Source organism: Vipera berus (genome assembly GCF_964194415.1).
Source record: "Vipera berus genome assembly, chromosome: 2".
Taxonomy (NCBI): Eukaryota; Metazoa; Chordata; class Lepidosauria; order Squamata; family Viperidae; genus Vipera; species Vipera berus.
The window spans coordinates 54,628,250-54,653,939 of NC_138203.1; the positions used below are offsets into that span (position 1 = coordinate 54,628,250).

The 25,690-nt window shown below is 38.4% G+C and overlaps 1 protein-coding gene across 1 annotated transcript in view; it reads left to right on the forward strand.

Moving 5' to 3' along the window:
- The first annotated feature begins 2,201 nt into the window (after positions 1-2,201).
- The window catches only part of SNCAIP (synuclein alpha interacting protein), a 127,403-nt gene continuing 103,914 nt past the window's right edge, over positions 2,202-25,690 (forward strand). The window contains exon 1 of the mRNA XM_081321119.1: positions 2,202-2,395. The gene's annotated coding sequence lies outside the window, so the exon portion shown is untranslated. The remainder of the gene's footprint in view (positions 2,396-25,690) is intronic.

The following is a 25,690-nucleotide window of genomic DNA, read 5'->3' on the forward strand; positions in this document are numbered from 1 at the left end:
CTTGTTTTGTGAAGTGGATGGATTATTTTCTTTGAGAACCAAATGGAGCCAAGAAGAAGAAAATTACTTACATTTCCTATTGTCTCACTAATAGACGGAACAATACAATGTACATGTACAGTATATACTTTATACCAGAGGGAACTGACAAATTACAATCTTTAGACCGGTTTAGATTCCCTAATACCTAGCATGCATAGCATACGTAGCATGCATAGCGCTCAGAGACTTTACTCATTTTTTATTCTGCATCTAATGTCAACAGAACTGGAGTTCTAACCCTCTCTGGGAATTTAAGTGCCCCTTATAATTGAACTGCCTGTTTCTCTTGCCTGCTGATTCCTTCTATCCCTGCATAGGAAAAGACTGTTAAAGCTAAGGAACACAGGAACTAATGCATAGAATAACATACTCTTCTTGCTTTTTTTGTTGCTATTTTCATCTGTGAGTCCCATTGGTATCTTTCTTTCTTTCTTTCTTTCTTTCTTTCTTTCTTTCTTTCTTTCTTTCTTTCTTTCTTTCTTTCTTTCTTTCTCTTTCTTTCTCTCTCTCTTTTCTTGAAGACTATCAAATGATCTGTTTGCACTGACTCCCTATATTTTGCAAAAATGCAACACTATTTAGAAACACCAGACAAAAGCAAAATAAGTCAACAGATGACCTCAATCTGAGATGAAAAACTAGCCCCATCAGATACACCTGAATCACAGCCTCCTTCACTATTGATCATTCTGGCTGAGGCTGCTGGATACAGTTGCTCAGCAATATTAAGGTGACACCACTGCCATTCCCATGATCTACGTTTTATTTTCACCCCATTAACTGGGCTCTGCTGAGAACTGAACTCATGCAGATTAGAGTTAAAGAAAAAAAGGTTGTTCTTGCAGTTAGTTGAAACAGATATGGCACCAGCTAATTTCTGGTGACTAAATGCCTTTGGCAAAAATTTGTAGCTTTTCCAAGGACAATCCTACAATCTCTTCAATCCATTTTATCATCTATTCCATTGTCTTTCCTTCTTTTACTATTCCTGCTTTCTTCTGGGACTTTATTTTTTCTGGTCCATCATCTGTTCAGATCACATGGGCCTTAACAGCAAGCATTTTCATAATAAAGTACAGCACACTTACCAGGATCATTTCCCTGCTATCCCTCTGAAGAGGGACCCCAAAGTTAGTTTATCATTAACTATAATGAGGAGGAGAGATGATTTATCTGCATATATTTATGCTGTCCACCCTCACCTTAAATGACTGCATTAAAGCAACAAGAGATGTTCCAGAGAAATCGTATTAATAAACAAAAAAGTCAATATATTTATTTAGAAACAAACAACACAGTATCATTTTCATCTACTCTTGAGCCTGAAAATAAACTCCTTTTATCATCTGAACTGGCACAGAAAACACATTTTGTTCTGCATAAAAGTTTATTAACCCTCTAGGTTCTCAGAGATGGCAAAGGCGCCGAGGCTACCATTGTTCAGGATAGGTGGAGGCAGGAGCAGCTCTGGAAAAAACAGGAGAATATTTCGAAAAACGTCTACGGAAAGTAATACACGCACACCCACATACACAAACACGCAGGACTAAAGCCGGAGAGGATGAGGAAGAGAAGCCACCGAGAAAGGAGGAGGAGGAGGAGGAGGAGGTGAGATGCCAGATGGGAGGACGGGCAAAATGTGGCAGGAAGAATTGGGACTGGGCGAGAAACGAAGCCGGGAGGCGGCAGCGAGGAAGGCGGGAGAGCCAAGGAACGCTCGCCAAAGGAAAGGCGAGGAAGAGGCAAGGGGAGAGCAGAGGCACCACAGGACCTGTGGCGAGGAAGGGAAAAAAAAAAGAGCGGCAGGGTGGCGAAGGGGGAGAAGAGCGAAAAGAAGTGAGAGTGAGGCGAACGAGTAGAGTAGGGGAGACGGGAACGCGGGGTCGGTGAGGAGCGGCCGGAGAGGAGGGGTGGGTGGGTGGGCTTGAAGGGGGCTATTTCAGCATCAGGAGCTAGGTGGGTGGGGAAGCTCCAGCCGTTCAGCCACAGCTCGGGAGAGGAGCAGGAGCGAGCCGCCTCTGCTTGACCACCGCCGTCCCCTCGCCGCCTGCTCTTCTTCCTTTTCCCTCAGGGCCTCCCTTTGAAGTCACGTGGCAGCCAGCCCCCCCCCTCCCTTCTCGGCAGCCCCCCGAATTCCCGGCGTGGGGAATGGCCTCGGCTTTATTGTGACGCAAGCAGCCGAGAAGCCGGCGCTCGCGTCCCCAAGCCCTCCCGTGCTGCGTTCTGCTGGAGCCAGACGGCAGCAGCCGCGGCGGCAGCGGCAGCAGCAGCAGGAAGCCCGGAGCTTGTAGAGCCGCGGCGAGGAATCCCCCCCCCCCCCGAAGGTGGCGGAGGAGCAGAGAGCCTTGGCGGGGTGAGTGCGACCAAGTTCCACCTGAGGGAAGACGAGGAGGCGCGGGGAAAGGCTGCCACAAGTTTGCTGCGAGGACTCTCCTCTCGTTTCGGCTGCCTGGATTTTTTTTTGCGGGGGGGGGGACGGGCGAGGGGGAGGCGGAGAAGGCGCCGAGCTCGTCTGGGACTCCCCACTGCCCGGTCTCGAGGGCTGCCCTAGCGGGAAAAAAGGCTTGGCGGTGGTGTCTCTATAGTAACGCCGCAGCTGCGGGGCTCTTTGAACGGGAAAGCTCACGCCGGCAGCAACAGCTCTCAGCAGCCGCTGGTCCCTCTTGTTGCTCGCGACTCGGCGCGCTTTGGCTTCCTCTTTTGTAGCCTACCTTTTTTTTTTTCCCCTTTTCCCTCAAGCTTTCTGTTCAAGGGGCAGTTTCTTGCCAAGCGGGCGGCTCTGGATAACAAAAATGGGACAAACGCTGCCTGTAGTAGCGGGGAAACCTCTTAAACGTATCTCTCTCTCTCTCTCTCTCTCTGTGTGTGTGTGTGTGTTTGTGTGTGCGCGCGAGAGAGAGACGGAGTGAGAGAGAGTGAGAGGTGTTCCTATAGCCAACTACGGAAAGACCACAGCTTATCCACGGGAAAAGAAAAAGAAAAAGGTTCTTAGACAAGCACTACGGCAGCGTTTCCCAACCTTAGGAACTTGAAGATGCGTGGACTTCAACTCCCAGAATTCCCCAGCCAGCTATGCTGGCTGGGGAATTCTGGGAGTTGAAGTCCACGCATCTTCAAGTTCCTAAGGTTGGGAAACGCTGCACTACGGTACTTTGCATGGGTGGCTATCAAACAACGTCCAGAAACCAGCAACGTATGTAGTAGTAGTGCTGTACTGAGGGTGAGAAATGGAGAGAGAGGAAAGCATGCGAGCCAGCGAAGGAGATCAGTGAGGATTTAAAAAAAAATAAAAAAAAGGCAACGGACTTGAAAGTCCCATTTGTAATTTGATTCGGAGATTTGCAAGCCACTTTTATGGACGGTGAAGAGGCTAACTCGCTTCTGACTTGCCTCTGCTGATCTTGTAAACCCCCCCCCCTTTTTTTTTGTTTCCTTGACTCCTGATGCTTTTCTGAAACAAATCAGCAAGGTGGTGAATTCTGCAAACATTTCGTTGCGGTTACTGTCAGAATGCCACGGTGTATCTATTTTGTGTTGTTAAAGACGTAAAAAAAAAAAGCAAAATTGGTGGGATGTTACTGGCCCCAAAAAAGTTTCCACAGGAAATGCTAGCATTCTTTGCTGAAGTCCGTGTAATGAAGAAATAGTCCTCAGAAATGATCATTGTTGACAATTCTCAGTGTTACTTTGAGCAAACCCCTCAGATGTAATTAGTTTTTCCTGTTGCATGTTATGCTTGCGTAGAATAACTGGTGAGCAGGATGCCATTGTCCTGCTGTTAGTTTATGCTTCCTGATCTTCCTTCTAAAGTGAACAAGAAGGATCTAATCAACTTGCAGTTGACAGGTATCCATCAAAGAACAAGAGGGTTCAGGCCTCTAAATAATAATAATAATAAGAAGAACACCAGAACTAGTCTGCTAGAAATCAATGGATTTATTACTATTTTAACCATATACATATCAGATCTCTGAAAGGTCACCATTATCTTAATTTCAGCGATTCTTCTAAATAAATTATGATGTCAGTGCAAATTGTTCACTTCTGAGCCAGGTACCTGTTATGCTGAAAATATTTTTAAAGGACACAAATATTCAAATTACACATAACAACATTTTAAAGCAGGGGTGTCAAATTCTCAACATCACGTGGCGTGGCGTGACATATTGTGACTTTTTTCCCCATTGCCACCAATGGGGTGGGCGCGGTTTTGGCATGACACATCTGGTCCTTGGGCTAGCAGTTTGACACCCTTGTTTTAAAGGAATTGGAAATAAATTGGGTTGTGTCTTCTGTTTTTTAAAAGATTTTGGAGGAAAACTTTTAACTGAACTTTGTTGTCCAGCAAAATGCTCTACAAACTCTTTGTCTTTTGCATATCTGGTGTAAGTGCTTTTTTGAGATTTCTGTTAAATACATGATAAGGAATCTAAGGAATAAGACTTAGAGATTAATACTGCAGTTTGCTCATAAAACTATTCTGGTAAAAAAAAATCTGATACTTTAAACATTCAGTTGCATTTGGTTGATTCAAGAACCAGGATGATACCTTTATGCCATATTTCATGTGGAGGAGAAATTGGGTGTGAAAAGCACTTTACTTTGGAGATGGGCTCAAGGCCAATTACAGTAGATTAGTTGCCATTCAGTACATTTTTCATCATTATGTTCAACTTGGAACATAAGGCCAGTGGCCTGCAATTCAGCATTTAACTTCCATAGTTAGCAAGCAGAAGTCTGCAAACAGGTCATGAAGGCCACAGTATCCTTCCAGTAGTATTCAAGAACAAATGATTTTCAGAGGATAGGCATACTGTCTTGGATATTGGAAGTAATGTATACTGTAATAAAGTTGAGCTGCTTGTTTTGCTTTGCTTTTCTGAGAATATTTGCAAAAAAAAAGATATCTACCCTTTCTCTTGCACAAGCATTAAATGCATATTACATAAAAAAATGAGAATGACAAGACAGTTTATTTTTGGAGGTTAAATGTAATCCAGTTGGAGAAGAATACAGAGACTCTGTCCTGTTGATGTTTCCTTTAAGAGAATAATCATCTCACCACGCAATGGTGTATGGTGATTGAATGGCTTGCCTTCAGAAGTTGGGGGTGCTCCATCACTGGAGATTTTTAATAAGAGATTGGACAACCTTTGTCTGAAATGATATAAGGAGTTCCTGCTTGAGTAGGGGGTTGGACTAGAAGACCTCCAAGATCCCTTCCAACTTTGTTATTCTGTACAGTCAGGGATTAATTCCTTCAAAAGAAATAAAGGAGAGCTCTCATAGGAATGTTTTAAAAGAGAAAGAAGAAATAAACTTTCAAACATTTAAATTTTGAAGGATTTTTCATCCAGATAGATTCCAGAAGGAATTCACATCCCCTTTATTCTCTTTTCTCCCAACCTCCAAGAATAGGATTAATTAAAGGGATTGAACAATCTGAAAGTGCACTAATTTATAATCACTAATTAGTAGTAGCTTTATATTTCATGAATTTGCCTATCCTTTTAAAGTTTGCAAAGTGGCTGCCATCATTGCATCTTTGGTATCATTCAGATTGGAGCTTCAGCTGACTGAAATGCTGTCTTTTTTTTCCCAAAGGAACAACTGAAAACCTAACTATTCTCTCATATACTAGTCCAAGACTTGTCACTGTTTGATTTCCTGTGATAAATATATATTTTTTTAAAATTTAAGGATGACTGATTCATATATATTTGTTTTTATTTTGCTCTAGGCTCTTTTGAGCGGAAGATATCTTCAGAAATAAATTAGGATTCTCCTAATCTTGCAATAGCAAATTTCAGTTTACCTGAACACTGTGTGAGAAAGGATTTCCATTTGTTTGTCTTGTATTTCTCATTATTTAGCATAATTTAATAACCTCTCATTCTAGTATTATAAGAGGGAAATAATCCTATCATTATTTTTCAGTTCCATTCAGTTTTGTGCAATGGTCATAACTGCACACAGCATTCCAAGTAGGATCATAGCACAGATTTTATAAAAGCAACTTTATTTTTTTTTGCCCCAATCAACCTCAGCATAGTTCTTACCTTTTTATTGTAGCTCTGCACTAAATCAAGGATTTTAAAAAATAACCACAACTGATATTAGAATTTTTATTTTGCTCCAATATAAATAATTTTATTTGTTCCCTTGTTGAACTGCATTTGCCATTTTCATTTCAGTCCCCCTGTTTTGACAGATCCTCTTAGCATTCTTTGGTGTTCTATTTTGTGTTAGGTTTTCTAAATATTTTAAGTGTCATCAGCAAGCATGACCTGTTCAGTAGTCACCCTTGATTCCAAATAATTTATAAACAAGTTTAAAGTACTGGTCCCAATTTAGGATGAGCAGAAAGCATTTGTTCTGACAGATTTCCAGTCTAATGGGAAAAGGTTGTCACATTGATTAGAGGGTAAAGGATGTTCTTTGCAAATAAACTTCTCCTGCAGTATTTTTGGGGATAAACACTGGTGTCACTGGGCAGTCTAAGAATCATGGGAGAACCAGCCTTTCTGCAAAGAGCCTTGTGATGCAGGGAGAAAAAAAAAGAAAAATCTCCCTGGACCTTAATTGGAAAAAAAAGTGTAGTCTCTTGTCCTGATTCTCCTTCATGCATTTTTATATGTGAAATCCAATGACAACCAAAGTTCACTTGTAGCTAATGTTTGTGCTATAATGGATTTAAAGTGCACTGGCAGAAATCATTTGCATTCCCAACCTCAGTACAAATTACTGGAAAAATACCACATTTTTACTAACCCCCTTCCCATTTTATAAACTGTTGTCTGTCTACCTACCTACCTATCTAATTTCTAGGCCATCAAACTCCAAAATGCTTCTGAATGTCTTCACAGGGTTTATTAGATTCATAGGCCTGTTGATGTGTACTTAACTCTGCAAAATTAGAAACCATTCTGATTTTCTGGCAAGATTTCTCATTCTACAGTATTAGTCATTTTATCTTTAATGCTTTGTCCTGGCAAGGGTATGGATGAGTAGTAACCTGGTCTGAGATATCATAGTCAGCAACAAAGTTGGCAACCAGTCCAAGGTTCAAGCAAGAAGCAAATAGCAAGCAGTTCCAAAAAACAAAATCCAATGTCAATCCGAGAGTTAAGTGACAGTAAATCAACATCAAGGATAAATGTAGGCATACTAACAGAACCTAATAGAACATTATTTCCAGCATAATGGAAACAATGAGGCTTAGAATCAAGGTCTTATCAAACTACAATCATTGTATATATCCAGTATTCAATTATGACATTGTATCCTTCTGAAAAATTCTCACTTATGAGGTAGAATTCTGTTCCCAAGTAAACATGCTTTATCCTTGGCTCTGAACCAACAAAATCTAAGCTTTCTATATGCTTGGTGGGTTTCATCGTATCCAACTTTGAATCCTCACTATGAGGCTGAACCAGTTGTGACCTTGACGTTCTTTCCTGCCTCTGGATTTAAGGAAAGCAAAAAATGGAATTGTTCAATGGCTCCTCTGTGGTATTTTACAAATAACACACGACTATTTCCCATGAATCTATCCAGAACTGATGTTCACCTAATCAAGAATAATATCTGTCAATATCCTGAATCTTTCTTGATGTTTTAGTGTAAAAGGATAAAGTGGGGGGGCAATATTGCCTAAGAACACTGGCTTTAGAAAATGTTACATATTTCTGAGCATTTTCACAGTTGAGTTCCTTAAGAACTTTGAATGGTTTCCATTTGATCTCAATAATTTGTTTCATAATATAGCAAAAAAGGCGAGTACTCTAAGCTGTTTAAGATAGTCAGTTTGAGCCAGAGAAACAAAATTATTCTCAAGTAATCAAGATGATATATTCCTGCAGATTATTCTTTTGAATTATAACTTAAATCATGCAATCCTAACCTATATCACTTCTCTTGTAACAATCCCCTGATTTGATTTGTGGTGTAATAATTTGGTTTGAATAGTGGAGTTCATGATACAAAGGCCTGCTCAGTTTTGCAGCTTGGTTAGTAATTTAAGTCTGTCCAGGGTGCAAAAATTCAGATGGCCACAGCAGCAAAGTACCTGAGAAAAGCTCTCTTTGCTGATATCTAGTCACTATGGTATTTTTCTAGCCCTACCTAACTGACATGATTACAGTGGATATAGAAAAGCTATACATCCCTGTTAAAATGCCAGGTTTTTCAGATGTAAAAAAAAATCTGACCAAGACAAATCACTTCAGAATTTCATCTAGATGTTGCCCAAATTGTGGCTAGACCAGGGTTGGGGCAAATACAGTCATTCAGTGTGCCTTACCGCCCAGTGAGACTTCAGTTTGCTGAATAAGAGCATTAGGTTTATATCTTAATTTTATCTCTTACAGATGGCACTGGGTTTTTTGGAAGAAAGCTGAGAACCAAAATAATTGTACAATAAATATTGAACAAATTTTCCTTACACATTTCTTCTGTTTTCCACCAGCCAAATGGCGATGGGGAAAACAGACATAGGACAACTTTTACAGCCCATATTTTTGCAACCAAGGGCTACAGGTCTGCTATTCTTGCCTAACAGCTCTTCTATATAGTTACTTATAACTTTCATATGACATTTTTGCCCACCATACCAATGGCATAAACCATTGTTTACCAAGTGCAGTGGCTGGTTTCACATAGTGTACTAAACCACGTGTAAACTAATATCCATAATCTCAGTCTCTCACAGAACATTTGTTATAATAGGTCATATTGTACAGGGTACTTTTTCTTTTGTCCCATTATTTAGGTAGTAGTATCTCCATGGAGCCTTGGTGGTGCGGTGGTTAGAATGCAGTATTGCAGGCTAATTCTGCTGACTGCTGATTGCCAGCAGTTTGGCAGTTCGAGTTTCACCAGCTGAAGGTTGACTCAGCCTTTTATTCTTCTGAGGTCATTAAAATGAGGACCCAGATTGTTGGGGCCATAGGCTGACTGTGAACCACTTAGAAAGGGCTGTAAAGCACTGTGAAGTGGTATATAAGTCTAAGTGCTATTGCTACGATGCATTACATCTCCATATTTATATTGCTTCCTTGATTAATGTATATTTCTTCAAGTATTAGACATAGTGTATTGTTTATCCAGAATATACAATAATACATAGCAAGATCAACCAAAACATTATTATCAGATTATCACAACTGTTTGCCAGTTCATGTGAGTATGTCTTTTATTTACTCAAATATCCCTATTTTTCCCCACACTTTTAGTAATATTCAAGTTGCATTGTTAGTTTTTAAAGCTTGCTTTTCAGCACAATGGAATCGGCTCACGTGCAAGAGTATGATTTGTAGTTGTTTTGCCTTCCATCTTTTTCTTTTTCAGGAGGAAAAAATTTGGTAGGAACTTTTATATAGCTACAAGGGCCCACTAACATTATTGTGCCCTTCAATAGCATGTAAATGTGCCAACTACGTACAATATTTTATTTTAAGTTTTGATATCATCCAACATTTTCCAACATTGGAAAATCCCTTGAAATCATAGTAGGGTAAATTTTCCTGGAGAAATACTGAGGTTTTCTATCTTATTGAGTAGCTACTTGTTGATTAGTTAGTTAAGCACTCACATTTAGCTGAAATCAGATTTTCCCTTTTATATTCTTACTGAAGTTAGGCAATGTAGCCAGTTGTCCATTAATCTGAATTCAGTTGTTAATGACTGAGCCTCATCAAAGTTTTGGGAAGATTGAATAACAAACAGCTTATCTTTTAGTAGTTTGCTTTTATGCTTATTAAACAATGGTCTCATATTTCTTATACCTTTCATGTCACCTAACTTGTGCATATATTGTAACATTAAATATGAAAATACAAAACTCAGAAGCAGTAATTTGAGGATAGAAAGGCATATTAGGATTTCTCTCATCAAGAAAATGACTGCGGCTAAATTGTTAACAAACGTGACCTTAATTATTAGCTTGATAGTATCAGAAAAAAATGTTTGACCAAGAAGAGAAAAAAAGATGTAGGTGACTGTAATGGATGATTCCATCCATAATTGGAAACAACATTAACCTAAATAAGAGTAGAGGGTCTGGAATATACACCTAAGAAATATTTGAATTTCCTTGTACTGGCTTATTCAGCTCAGTATCATCATATTTAATTTAAATTCATTGTTGACTTTCATTTTATATATAACTTTTTTCTCTCCAGAGTTGTAAGCTTTGGCCTTCTTCCAGCAAATCCTATAATTGTACGTACAGTCTCCAAATGCAAAAAAATTAAATTAGATCCATTTTGTTAAAAAGAAAGTCAAAAAGGAGGATGGGAAGACCTTGAGAATCCAAGTAGTTAAGCATTGGTATAATATAATAATTTTATGAGACATGTCTGTGTGTATAAATGAAGAACAGCCAGAAGGAGAAAAGTGTTAATGCTTTTGAAAACTGCTGTGTTTAATGACATACAGATTTTTTACATTAAAAAACATCAGGAAATGGATTCAAAGAGCTGCATATATTATTTGTACAACTTCTTTACAAATACTTGTAGCAGGTTGCATGAAAGGAGGCTTGTCTAGGTATACCCTTAAGCTTGAATACATTTATATCCTTTCATAAGATATGGCATTTGTTCTCTCCTCTTGCACAGAACTCTTCTTCTGTTTCATTAAGAAGGATAGTTATCCAGTCATCCATGACTGTGCTTGCAGTTTATCTTCCGTGACCAATTGTTCCCAGAAGGAAATTAATGCCCATCAAATAACAGACCAAAAAAAAAGCTGCTTGGAAAGTTATTGGGGATATTATTTTATAAGGGTTATACGTATATGTTTTGGTAGGGTTTTTAAAATTTTTTGTCTTGTTTTAATCATGCTTAGACAGTAGCTTTTTGAAGTCATATTAGTTTTAAAAGTTTATTAGTCATTTTAATAATGTTTTAAAAGAGTTACTCCTGCAACTTTTGCAATTATATTTTATATGAAATAATAATATGAGGTACATGTGTTTCAATTATTTTTTCATAAAAATGCAAGACAATAGTATTGTTAAGCTTATTACAATCCCATTGACCCTAGTGAGAAAAAGGTAAGTAACTGTATTGTAGTATATTCTGCTATAGAAATTACTGTTCAATTCAGATGCTTTAAGTTCTTCCACATAAAACAGCCTGTGAAAGGATATACACAACTAATGATGCATGTTTATAATAACTGGCATTGTTTATTGGCGGAAATAATGTAAATATGATTGCTATAAAATATTTTGCTTTACTGGCACAAATAATAAATTGAAGGAATGTCAATGTTACAAAGTGAAAATAGGCAAATTTGTAAAGTTCCCTATTTATTCCAAACATGATATTGTTGTTCTTTGGAAATCAATTAGCAATTTTTAAATTATATATTTTGTAACAAAACCTTATTTAATCCTAAAAAAGGAAATTGTATAGTACAAACTTACAGAAGATAGAAAACAAATCTATTTTTAATACTTATCAATATTCACTGGTTTATCAATGAATTCATTACTGTATCCTGCCTTTATTATTTTTACAAATAACTCAAGGTGGTGAACATATCCAGCACACCTTCTTCCTCCTATTTCCCCACAACAACCCTGTGAAGTGAGTTGGGCTGAGAGAAAGTGACTGGCCCAAGGACACCCAGCTGGCCTTCATGGCCAAGGCAGGACTAGAATTCATGGTCTCCTACTTTCTAGCCTGGCGACTTAACCACTAGACCAAACTGGCTCTATATATGAACAATATAAAGTATTTTGTGATATCACAGAATCTCTGCCATAGTAACACATATTGCTGCATTCTTTGATTAGTAGAAAATATTTACTTTTCTAAACAGTTAGATCACATATTTTCAAAAATCATTCCTTGACATCTTGAATAATATCACTTTTTAAATTTCTTAATATAATTCTTTTTGCCACTCCCCACCATCTGCTATATACAACCACAATTACTGATAAATTGTCACATTACAAAACTTTGTTATATAACTCCACATTATAGTAACTTCTTTAACATTTAAAATTTCCCCATAAATCTATTAGTATATGTTAATATGATATCCGCAAAATACTAAATGATCATATTATACCATGCCACATGGGTATGAATCCTCATATTTCTTACATCTCCAGCATTAAAAATCTGATGTCCATCTTTCTAATATGGATTTTGGGGAGTCCAAAATATCCTAAATACAATTTTTGATGAATCAAAATGTTAAAATGGTATCTCAAATCTGTAGATACCATTTTAACATTTTTAAGGACCTAAAGACATTACTATGGCTTTCTCAGAAATTCTACTCTTAAAAATATTCTTGAGCTTTTGATAGAAATAGGTGATAGGTTTTATTTATGTAATGGTTCCATCAGGCAACAAAGTAACAGTTTCCTATGAGAAAGTCAAAGCACATGATGTGTATTGCATCACGTTTAGCTGAAGACAACACCACTGTTGTGAATTGAGAAGACCAAATTCCATTTGAAATTGGGAAAAATCCTTGAAAGTCATTACATAGTAGTTGGATTAAAGTGATAGCCCCAGCTTCTGCTCAAGCATTCCAATGAAATGATTTACCACTAATTTTCAATTTAATTTTTTTCCAAAATATTAGATATTCAAGAGTCTTATTATCAAAATTCCATTTATGTCCCATTATGGTCCAAAGATTTCTTATTGCTCAAATTCCTCGAAATGAGATACCTTTTCTGCTATGTTGTCCCATGCCATGGTCACGAAGGAAATAGATAATAACTTTCCAACTTAGGCCATAAAGGACAATATTCCATTATATTTTTATTCCACCAACAGGTGGCTGGTAAAATATTAGTCCAACAATATCTTTGCAGATAAAGACCACCTTCCTCAAATGGGTCTTGGTCCAGTTTCCCAATTAAATCTGAATATAATCAGTCCAAATGAAATATTTATTAGATATTGACATAGGAATGCCTCTAAGAACATAAATCAAATAAGGGACAATGTTCATTTTAATAACATTAAGTTTGCCCCACAGACATAAAGACATTTTAAACCCTCTGTTAACATCTATTTTAACCTTTCTAGAAGTTTCAACATCTGCAATGCATGTACTTAGAAATATCTTTGGGTAGCACCAGATATTTAATATAATCAGTAGAAATCACAAATCCCATCTCTTTGCAAAACTTTACTTTCCTTACTAGCTTTTCCAGCAAGTGAAGGGTCTGCTTCTCTCCCCTCCCCAACAGGAATTGACTGACCTGCTTGTCACCCAAAGCTTATATGAGCTGAAAGAAGGTGACGAGCCCAAAGTCACCAAGCTGACTTTCATGCCTAAGGCAAGACTAAAGCCCTTAGTCTCCTGGTTTCTAGCTCAGCGCCTTAACTACTAGACCAGGGGTAGGCAACCTCAGCTCTTTTATGAGTCATGGACTTCAACTTCCAGAATTCCTGAGTCAGCTATGCTGGGAGTTGAAGTCCATGAGTCATAAAAGAGCCGAGGTTGCCTACTCTGTACTAGACCATACTGGCTCACTATCTCTTTACATAATTGTATTCAGGGCTTTTTTTTGTCATAGAACGCTCAGAACAGAGTTCTCACACCTTTTTTGGATGGAACCTTGTAGGGTAGGCAAGGCGGGTTATATGACGTGTGAGTTCCAGCACCTTTTTCTTTTACAAAAAAAGCACTGATTGTATTGATATATTAGAAACCAGGAGAAGCAAACTAGATTTGTCCCAACTTTCTGGTAGTGCAAATACATTCCAAAATACTGCACAATCTTTATAAAATTAGGAAAGGAGAACATTGATCCAAAATTCCCAAAGTATCATCAGCATACAGAAATAACAGACTCTGCTAATATATCTAAAGGGTGCCTTATTGTGATGGCCAGAACCTTAAGAAACAAATTAAATAGCAAGGATGAAAGTGAACAGCCCTGCCATGTACTACATTGTAATGGAAAGGACTCTAAAATAATTCAATTTATTATAACTCTGGCACAAGGCTGCACACATTGTTTTTCTCTCAGTGTAAAAAATTGTGGAAGAGATGACTGGAAATTTTCAAAAGATCAAAACAGTGATATTTAAAAGAAGGGGAGAGGGTAAGAGCGGTAGACAAGCCGTACAGAGGTACCTCTTTACTCAGCTGCTTCAAAACTCATCGAATTTGGTACTCAAAGCATATTGATGCAAAAATGTTGTCCCAGGACTCATGGTTTGTTTGGTACTTGATGCGCTGAGATGGGAAAAGGGGAATGGCCAGGGGGAATGGAAAGAAGTCAGCCTTGCCGGGAAGGTTGCTGCAAAAGGAAAAGGGAAACGGCCACAGAAGGCAGAGAGGAAGTCCACCATGCTAGGAAGGTCATTGAAATAGGAAAAGGGACAGACAGAAAGTCCTTTCCAGCCAAAATAAAGGGTCACCTGGTAAGTCATTTAGTTTGTTTGGCATTTGTGGTTTTTAGTACTTGTGCCTCCCGGAATCAATTAACGACAAGTACTGAGGTAACACTGTACTACAAAAGCTACAGTAGTTCATCCTGGGGCCATCGAGGGAGTAAAATCTCCAATCCTTTCGCCGTGGCCTCAAAACACTCCTATTCCACCAGGCTGACCTGGACTGACAGGCATTTTAATTAATCATATTTACAATTTTTAATTTATTTTTAGTTTTTAATTTTAATTTATTGCACAGATGATTTTAATTTTATTTTTATCTTAATTTCTGTACTTATTATATGTTTTGTTGTTAGCCGCCCTGAGTCCTTCGGGAGATAGGGCGGGATATAAATCCCATTAATAAATAAATAAATAAATAAATATTTCTGGAATGAGATCCAGTGTTTCTTTCTTTTTACTACACTTGATTTTAGCCAAATAGTGATAAGTGAGTCAATTTTTGGCACAAATCTGATTATTTCATGATATTGATGCAGAGTCATTTTGAGAAAATAAAACAGCTTTGGACAAGATCACTTCAAATGTGTCCCTATTGAAAACCAGTCAGGCAACAACAAAGCCAGCAACAGAAATTTTCCATTGTAATGAGCATCACACTTGCCTAATGGAAGATGTCTTGAAGGGTGTGATATAGGAGAATATTTCCAGATCATTCTTATCTTGCTTACTTTTCCATTCAAATAAGAAAGAGATGTGGCTTCTAAATGCTCTTAAACACAAGCTATTTTACTGATTTCTGATTTTTAAAAAGTCTTATTTAATAGAGAATACAAATAGTAAAACATTTGCTAGTAAATCATTCATCTCAACTACAGTATTACAATTTGATTTGCATACAGTGCTACATTTCTGAAAGCACACGGCTAAAATTACTAAAAGCCAATCAATTTGCCCTTATGATAGCTATCTTGGATTTACTTCAGATATTCTTGTGGTCCACAGAAATACAGTTTTGGCGATAATATTAGCACATTGTTTGGAATACTCCTTTGTGTATAGTGTGAGGTCTATGATGACAAGTTTTTATATTGCTCTTGACAGTTTTTAATTTCAAACTATGAAAAAATAAATGTAAGCTTACTAATTGTATCCTCTATTACATGCATCCAAGTGTGATATTTCTGATTGCATTCAGGGCTGCTGGAATTTCTTAAACAATACAGGCTATACTATTTTATAAATGAAACATGAGTGAATTACTATGGCATCTCAATGTCATTAAACACAGGTCTACTATTTCAAAAAATCATGAAAGATTTTTGAAGTCTATTGTAATATATTTGTATTGTTGCTATTTGGGAATCATATATTGCTTTTGACATTAAAATGGAATCTGACTTTTGGGGTGATGCCTATTTTAGCTACTGACTTAGGTTCTTGTTCACTCTGAGGAGAATCTGAATCCTTTTGAAACCTGAAATATTTGATAAAGTAGGATTTGTAAACTTTAGGAACAAACCATCATTACCAAAGGTTATTAACCTCAATTCTACTGCTCATTCAGGATGGTACAATTTTGCATATGGGATAAATTTGTTAAAATAGCTATTATTCTGCATGTTTTTTTCTTAATATATTATTCTCCCACTGTGTACATACCATTGTATCTATTTCTCTCAACAATTCTGTGAGGTAGGTTGGACTGAGAGATAATAACTGGGCCAGTCACCAAGTGAACTTTTATTTCTAAAAATGAATCTGTACATGGGTGTCTTTAGTCCTGGTCCAATATCTTAAATGCTATGCCAGCCATGGTCTCTGTCCAGCAATCCAATTTAGTGGTAAATTAATGGCTTTTTGATTGTTTTGTAGTTAATTTTTCTTTGTCACTATTATTTCAGTTGTATGTCCTATAAACAGCTTTCACCCTTAGTGGTATGAAATTCATTCAAAGATTCATTCAGAGAGATACTTAATAGTATTCTTCTGTAACATGTATTAAATGAAAATTATTTGGAAGAACCCCTTCAGACTGCGTGAGTAGATTAGCTCTATAGTGATCATCAAAGCAGACATACCCTTTTTGTGGCTTCTGTGTAATCTTGAAAATTGATAATGGTGCTTTAAGGAGTTGAATTTACAGAGCACTTTTTTCAAATTATTTTCAAAGTGTCTGTAACTCTTTTCCAGTTCAACCTCTGTATTTTTATTTCAGAGATTTTATAGTACTCCAGAATGGATTACATAACCCATCCTGATGTTAAGTTCAAATACTGTGTGTATTCCAAAATGATGCAGAAAGATTTTGTTTTATCTCCCCTGCATGTCATCACATACTTATACTTGATTCTGCAACATTGTGTTATTTTGCAAAACAGTACATGCTTTGATGTTGGCAGGGTTTTTTGGACAGTGCAGCCCAGCACTAATTTACTTAATTGTTTTTATTCCTGGTTTTAAAGCTTTGCTGGTAGAAAGATAATGGAATTGGCATGAATGTCATATTGTATTCAAATGGTGTTATGTTCTTCATTAGCTGAGGGATTCAATTGTTCCTGAATATGTTCTTTTTGTTCCTACAGAATGTTCCATGTATTATATAAATTTTATTCTCCTATTTTCAGAAAAGATATGGATGGGTAGTAGTTATCCAATTGTAAATATGGTTTGTATGTTGATTATCCCATTACATTTTGGCTTCTGGCTGCAATATGATACCAAGAACACTTAAATGGATAATCTATCCCAGAAAAAAGGATCGGCAGAATATGATCCTATTTTTTCTGATTATTCATATAATTTTGATAAAATTAATCATGACATCATTCTGTCATTTGAACTGCAAATTGATCAATTGTTTTGATCATTTAAATGTCAATGGGTTGAATTGTCCACTCCATGGAGTGAGTTTATTCTTGTTGCCAGAGTGAAGATGAGAGTAAGGATTTGTTGGGCTCATATCCTACTTAAATGTGCTTCCCATGTGGATCTACTATAGTTGACCATTGTTTGGAAGGAATGCTGGGATAGGTAGGCCTTTGATCTCAGCCAGAAGATCTTTTCTCTCTATATAATACTGGTACTTTTCTATATGAAGGAAGAGAATAATTACAAGTATTAAACAAATGGGAAATATAGGACTGGGAGATGGCTGTTTTGCATTTTCTGTTGATTAAGAAAAGGACACTGGACTCAGCATTTACATTGCTTGCTTTATTGAAACTCCCAGAAAAACTAACTCCAGTCAATCTGAAAGAACTATAGTACAGTATATACCAGCAACCCAAGGTAACAAGTAATTGCATAAGGTCACTGGCATGTTTAAACAGCCAATGAAGCTGATATACTACAGTGATAACATGTGTCTCAGTAAAGGCAAAGGTGCTTCTGGACAGGGAAATTTGTTCTAAAGGTAGTTGAATTTGCAGTTCACCTTTAATCTGGATAGTGTTGTGGAAAACATAGAAAACCATATACATAGCTCTACCTCAGGACTGCTATTCCTGATACTACAAGAAGTACAAAACATTTGTAGTTGGTTGTTCCTCATTTGTATGAGATTCCATGGAGTTTTGGGTTCTGCGTAACTGTGTAACTATTACAATAGGAGATACGTAAAGTAAGGAATATTTTTAATATTATCTTGGTAAAGTAAAATCCTAATAAAATACTTCTGAAGTGTGTCAAGATGATATCAGAGTAATGAAAATGTTAATGGGATGTTTAAAAAAACTTTTGGCTGAGTCATTTGTAAAACCTTTAAATTTTTCAGAAAATAAACCTAATAGTGCGGTCAAAATTAGGGGAGAAAGTTAAAGGTAGATTAAAAAAAATTGTATGAATTCATAAGCATATTTAGGTCACACAGTTAAAACTGAAGAATAACTTCAATTTCAGTAGAAAAAGTAGACATACATGCCTTAAAATCACCACTGAATTAGTTTCTGAGAATGTAAAACAAACAAAAGTGTCTGAGGTGATAGCACCTCAGGATTACCTGTATTGCCAATCCACCACTATCTTTTCTGCTGAAAATTCATTTCTCAAAGGTCTTATCCTTTGGAACAAAACATGTTGATTTTATGAGAGAGGCTGGTAGCACCTTTACTGACAAACAGATTCTGTTAAAAGGCATGCTTTTTAATGCCATTCTACTTAACTCTCCTTAACTAATGTCTGTTTTTAAGATAAAATGGTGTCTGGGAGTTTCAAATCTAGTGCCTTAATTACATTTTTAATTAATGTAGAAAGCTGTATATGGGACTTATCTTTAAAGAGTGCTTATCATAGTATGTTTTATATGTATATTATTTCATGGAAGCTTATCAATTTAAAAGGTAAGAGAGAAGGAGGATCTTCAGGTTCTGTAGTTCCATGTTCCATTCCATTTTCTTTCTATTGAACTACTTCTGGTTCTGGAAGACTAGTATAATAGTCTTATCTAAACTGGTGCCTTGTCTAAGGATGTAATTCCCCAATGCATGTTCAGTTCCTCTTTGTGCCTGGAGTATGGCTAATCTCCATAGATGTATTTATAAGATTTTTCTAACTAAGTTTTGACTAAAATTGATTTTATATGAGAAATAGGAGTTCAGTCTTGGATGGTAGAGCAGAAGGGGGAATGACTGTGCCCTCCAGTCCCTTAAGGAGCTTCCTACCATCTTCAGGTTAGATTATCTTGCTATTGGTCATCTGGGCATCCTTATGAACAAAATGAGCTGCAACCACCTTTTTTTAACTTTAGGAAGACTTATGAGGCTTATATGGGGACAAGAAAGATGATACCAATTGCTTTGCACAGTGCCCAGCTCCCTCTGTTGTTCTCAGAAAAGTATAATGAAAACACTTTTGAGGCAGTCTGCATGCCAGAATGCACAGCTAATCCCTAGCCTGATTGTAGAAGGCACGGTGGGAAAATTATATTCTTAACTCAAAGCCATAGTGCAGAATATGAAGCTGCATACTAGTAAAGTAGACAGTCAGCTCTCAATATAATTGTTGTCAGTGACTTGGCAGTTGCCTTTGGTATTGTATGGTAGGCATGTGCTTTTCTCCTTTCTTGTTGTGTTATTTGGGAATTCTTTGTTGAAGACAGCATGAAAATTAGCATGCTTTTATCACTGCAGGCTTTTCATTCTTTTTTAGTGTTCACTCCAGAGAAATAGCTTTAGATTACATATTTTATCTACAGTTTTTAAAAGGCATCTTGGTCCAATATTCATATCCTTTTTTATTTCCAAGATATATATTTTTTCCTGGATATTCAAGAAGCCTTCTTGACAATGTAAAAATCTCTGCCTTATCTGTGGGTAGTCCTTTTTATTGCTGTGTTGGCTGATTTCAGACTAACATTTCCCATTAGAGTAGACATGTCAAACACAAGGCCCAGGGGCCGGATCCGGCCCGCAAAGTGGTTTTATGTGGCCCATGAACCCATCCTGGAAACAGTGAGGGAATGGCCCCTGCTGCCTTGGCCCCAGCCCAGGCCAGCCGGGGGCCAATGTACAATTTTGTGGTGGTCATCTATGCTGAAATACATTCAGTCTTAGCTCCACAAGGCCGTCTGGAAACAGTGAGGGACCAGCCCCTGCCGCATTGGCACTGCCCCTGGGTGACGCTGGGAAGGTATCACCCTTTGTGAGGAATGAAGAAATGCACCATTGCCTGGAAGTGGCCAGCATATGGCCCTTCCTACTTTGGGCAGGCTAGGACCTGGACAGCATTACATTTCTCTTCAGATCCATGCCACCTGGCTCAGCCTCTCGGCACTGTGTGGAGAGCGCCCCGCTGCCTGCCAAACTCGGGCAGGCTGGGGGCTGGGCAGCATTGAGCAGGTAACATCGACTCTCATGCTGTTCATGGCATCCCCTCCCAAAGAGCCCACCAAGCCGGATATGTGAAGTAGGCGAGGGCCATGTGCTGGCCGCTTCCAGGCGATGGTGCATTTCTTCATTCCTCACTAAGGATGACACTTCCCCAGCTGTGTTTCTTGCCTGTTGTTCTCCCTCCCTCATCTCAAATATTTTCCCACCACTCTAGGAAGGAAGGAAGGAAGGAAGGAAGGAAGGAAGGAAGGAAGGAAGGAAGGAAGGAAGGAAGGAAGGAAGGAAGGAAGGAAGGAAGGAGAGGGAGGGTCTGAGAGAAGTCCTGCCTTAGACCTTCCCTGCTGCCCTTTCACCATCCCCTTGCCCCCTCCTCCTGGCCTATCTTGGGGGGTCTCCCATCCTATTGCTAAGGAAGCTTTGGATACAAAGCCAGGTCTCCTCACATGGAGAGGGAGTGGGCTTCCCTCTTGACTTTGCCCTTGTACCCATCATGAGCAACCTGGCTAAGGAGAGCAAGCACAGCAACAGCAGCCTTGAGGAGGTAAATGCAGGTGAGCACCCCCTTGGGAAAGTGGTGCTGGGCTTAGTGACGCGGGTGCTTGAGGGCTGGGCTGGGCATTTGACCTCCGTGCCACCATCCAGCCCCCCTCACCATGGCCTGAGAGGAACAGTGAGGCTCCTCCAGTGGACCATGCCTTGGCACTTGTCCCGGTCCCATCTCCTTCTGCCAGAGACCCTCAGATCTGTCCCACTCCTGCCCAGGCCCCCACAGGCACCCTTGACATGAACGATGTAGAGCTGGCCATGTCCACCCAGTAGGCCACACCCACTCAAGTCACACCCACCCAGTAGGCCATGCCCACCTTCGCCACACCCACCCGGCCCCCCAAGGGCAACCGCAATGCTGATGTGGCCCTCAATGAAATTGAGTTTGACACCCCTGCATTAGAGAGAACATGATTGCATAATAATCCAACCTATGCACTAACAGAGACACACACAGAAGAGTATGTGTCAGAGATTTAGAGGATTTTCTAACTAGTGTAATTTTTATTCAGAATCAATATATATAGATGTAATATTTCCATAAATAAATTTTGAACAGAATTCAAGATAGAGATTTGAAAATAAGTAACAATTTTTAGTCAGTAACTGCACCGCATACTATAGCTGTGGATTTTTGTTTTTAAAGATAGCAAATAAAATGTGTGTGTGTGTGTGTGTCTGTGTGTGTGTGTGGAGAGAGAGAGGAAGAGGATGCACTTGTACAACAGTATCCAATAAGCAATACAATTTATAAACATCTATAATTCTGATAATACTCTTTGTGCATTATGGCATTTGTTCTAGAAGCATTTTGGTTTGAGCATTTAATTTTTAAATTGTTTTATTTTGTGTATTTAATTTTTAAGGTAGTTTTTGCCTCAAGAGGAGGCACAACCAGTTTCTTGTTTATAATGATAGATTCAGAATATTGATAGTAATTTGTGGCAACAAAGACATCAGGAATTCTTTAAAGGCAAAGGCATAAGAATCTGACAAATAGTAACTTGTTCTATTACAGGATGAAGTAACAGGATGTAGGAAGTAACAAATTAGCTAAGAACAAAAGGAGTTAAACAGGTGTTATCTCACAATGAAATTATCTTTTTGGCTTTCAGCCATATTCCATATTTGATTTCTGTTGTTAGCCTATTATGTCAACATGGAATTATTAACACCAAATTAATAGGTTACATAGTTTTCCTATGATTTGAATTTCAGCTTTATAATAAAATCGTTAATATCTAAGGAGATTTTCAGTCATCTTGGTCATAGTTGTCCCAAAGATGCTTTTTTATGAGGCAACTGGACTTTCTTGTTTTTCTTTGAAGACGTTTGGGCTTCTCATCCAAGAAGCTTCTTCAGCTGAAGCAAAACATCATCAAAGAAAAACAAGAAAGTCCAGTTGCCTTGTGAAAAAGCATCTTTGGGACAACAACATTAATATGTTTTTGGTACAGAGTTGGGTCTAAATTTTTACTAAAGATGATTGAACAATATAAGTACTTGTGTATGAGTGATGCTATGTTCACTACATTGGGTATTTCTTCACCATAAAATGATTTGGTATTATTAAAAACAGATGAATATGCATAGTAAAAGCATTACTGTATGTGAGTATAAGAGAGGGATATATATAGAATATCATGTGATCATTATCAAGCCTGTCAAAGGGGGATAATTATCAAGCCTACCTATTTTTCAAGTTTGTTATTTAATATTTTTACTTTAGCATTTATAATACCCTCCTTCTTCTTGCTATTTTTCAACCTAACAGATTTGCAAAGATTTTCAGTTCATCACAGGAAATTTCTAAAGAGGAACAGCTGGTAAAATCTGGAAGTTTATTGCTTGCACGCATAGACATCACATCATTGGACTGTGGCCATATCATTCGTGTGTGTGTGTGTGTGTGTGTGTGTGTGTGTGTGTGTAATCAGACTGTTAAGTCTCACTCTGAGTTTCTTTTAACACTTAGAATTTTTCTTCCAAGGCAACAATTACAAATACAGTGGAAAATGGTGTGCAGCCAGCCAAAAATATATATTCATAATGTATATTCTTTTTTCACATGTGCAACATTAATTTTCATACACTGTTGCTTTTAGACTTCAACATATTTTTTTATAATTTCTTTTTTTCTATTGTCTGTATGGAAAATGAATTAACTAGAAGCTTTGTAAGACATTAGAAAATTAAATTATGTGGCAAGATCTACTACTTTCCTTGACTTTGCCCTTGTCTACATATCCTGCAATAGCTAGCCAGTAATCTAGTACCTCTTACACACATACCTGATGTATCTCTTCAGGCCCCTGCTTGCAAATTTCCTGTACTGACTAGTAGATTAGTTGGGAATGCAGGAGAGAGAAAAAAAGTGATCCTGTTAGTCTTATCTCAGCCAATCTTGAAACTATATTCAACTACTGTGAGTAGCTTAGCAATAACGATAGCATTTAGGCTTATATACGGCTCCTTAGCAATTTACAGCACTCTCTGGGCAGTTTACAATTTAAAAGCATTATTTGCATATTGCCCCACAATCTGGGTCCTCATTTTACTCACCTGGAAGGATGGAAGCCTGAATCAACCTGGACCCCTATCAGGATCGAACTCCAGGCTGTGGGCAGAGTTTGCCTATAATACTGCACTTTAACCATTGTGCCACCAGGGCTCTTGATGTTCAGAATTGTTTCAGAATAAAATATGATAAACTCAATATTTTCAATGAGCTCCTCTTTACAATTTTCATAATAAGTGTAGCAACAAAGTTTGGCTACTTTGTATTATATTATCCATTGATCCTACACTAGCAGTTATATCATAGTAAGCTAGTTAACCACCATCCTGCTACATATTTGGCATCCATGTACTAATTAACTGATGACAGATCTGTGGTAACTCATCTTACTATATATTCTTTGCCAGGCAGGAAATTGGACATACAGATAGTTGCCATGCATAGAATAGACCAGGCGTGTCAAACTCAATTTCATTGAGGGCCGCATCAGCATTGCGGTTACCCTCAGGGAGCCGGGTGGGCGTGGCCTACTGGGTGGGCGTGGCTAGAGTGCATATGGCCTACTGGGTGGGCGTGGCCAGCTCTACATCATTCGTCTCAAGGGTGCCTATGGGGGCCCGGGTAGGAGTGGGACAGATCTGAGGGTCTCTGGCAGAAGGAGGGTCTCTGGGCCAGGGCGAAGACAGTGGGGGCCGTTCCCTCACTGTTTCCAGGATGGCTTCGCGGGCCGCATGAAACCACTGCGCGGGCCAGATCTGGCCCCCGGGCCTTGTGTTTGACATGTCTGGAATAGACTGTTAAAACAATTTATTAGAGGGGATGTAGCTGCTCACACCAGTTTAATACTTGATAATAGCTCTAATTAGGCATTTTGGAACAGGATTTATTCCATATTGGAAATGCTCTTCTTTTCCCACCAAATGATAATTGGGAAACCTATATGTGGGCCAAGAAGCAACAGTGAGAACTGGACACGGAACCACTGATTGGTTCAAAATTGGGAAAGGAGTCCAACAAGGCTGTATACTGTCACCCTGCCTATTTAACTTATATGCAGAGCACTTCATGAGAAAGGCAGGGTTAGAGGAATCAAAAGTTGGAGTTAAGATTGCTGGAAGAAATATCAACAACCTAAGATATGCAGATGATACCACTCTAATGGCAGAAAGTGAAGAAGAACTAAAGAGCCTCTTGTTGCGGGTGAAGAAGGAGAGTGCAAAACTTGGGTTGAAACTTAACATTAAGAAAACCAAGATCATGGCATCCGGCCCTCTCAATTCCTGGCAAATAGATGGGGAAGAAATGGAGGTAGTGACAGATTTTATTTTCCTGGGATCCAAAATCACTCCAGATGGGGACTGTAGCCAAGAAATTAAAAGACGCTTGCTCCTGGGGAGGAAAGCCATGGCAAATCTAGACAGCACACTAAAAAGCAGAGACATCACCCTGTCAACAAAAGTGCGTATAGTCAAGGCGATGGTCTTCCCAGTTGCAATGTAGGGCAGTGAAAGTTGGACCATAAAAAAGGCTGAGCACCAAAGAATTGAGGCCTTTGAACTATGGTGCTGGAGAAGACTCCTGTGAGTCTCTTGGACTGCAAGGCGATCAAACCGGTCAGTCCTAGAGGAGATCAACCCTGACTGCTCTTTAGAAGGCCAGATTCTGAAGCTAAAACTCAAATACTTTGGCCACCTAATGAGAAGGAAAGACTCACTGGAGAAGAGCCTAATGCTGGGAAAGGTTGAGGGCAATAGAAGAAGGGGACGACAGAAAATGAGGTGGCTGGATGGAGTCACTGAAGCAGTAAGTGTGAGCTTAAATGGACTCCAGAAGATGGTAGAGGACAGGAAGGCCCGGAGGAACGTTGTCCATGGGGTCGTGATGGGTCGGACATGGCTTCGCAGCTAACAACAACAACTATATCAGAATAGTGATATTTTTTGTTTCTCTTTCTGGACAAGAGTCCATGTGGGTACAATTTAATTCATATGCATTGTATTAAACTTATTTTTATACATCCTACAGCACAATGCTTAATTATACCATTTGAGTGTTCAGGCCTGTTTCCTAGCCAATATATTTAGGATTATTGCTGTAAATAGACCAATTTAAAATGACTTATTTAAAGTACATTTTTTTCCAAATTCATGGTTGTTGTTTTTTTGCATTTTTCAATATGACTTCGGTAAGGATTTGTGGTGTGGAATTGTTATTAAATTTATCAGTGTGTTATATTCAGAACTGTTTTTCAATATGTTTAAGAAAGTGTTTTCCTAATCAGAAAAATATTATGAATTAAGAGCCTTGGTGGAGCAGTGGGCTAATGCCTCCTTAAGTAACACCAGCTGCCTGCAATTAGTGCAGGTTCGCATCCCACC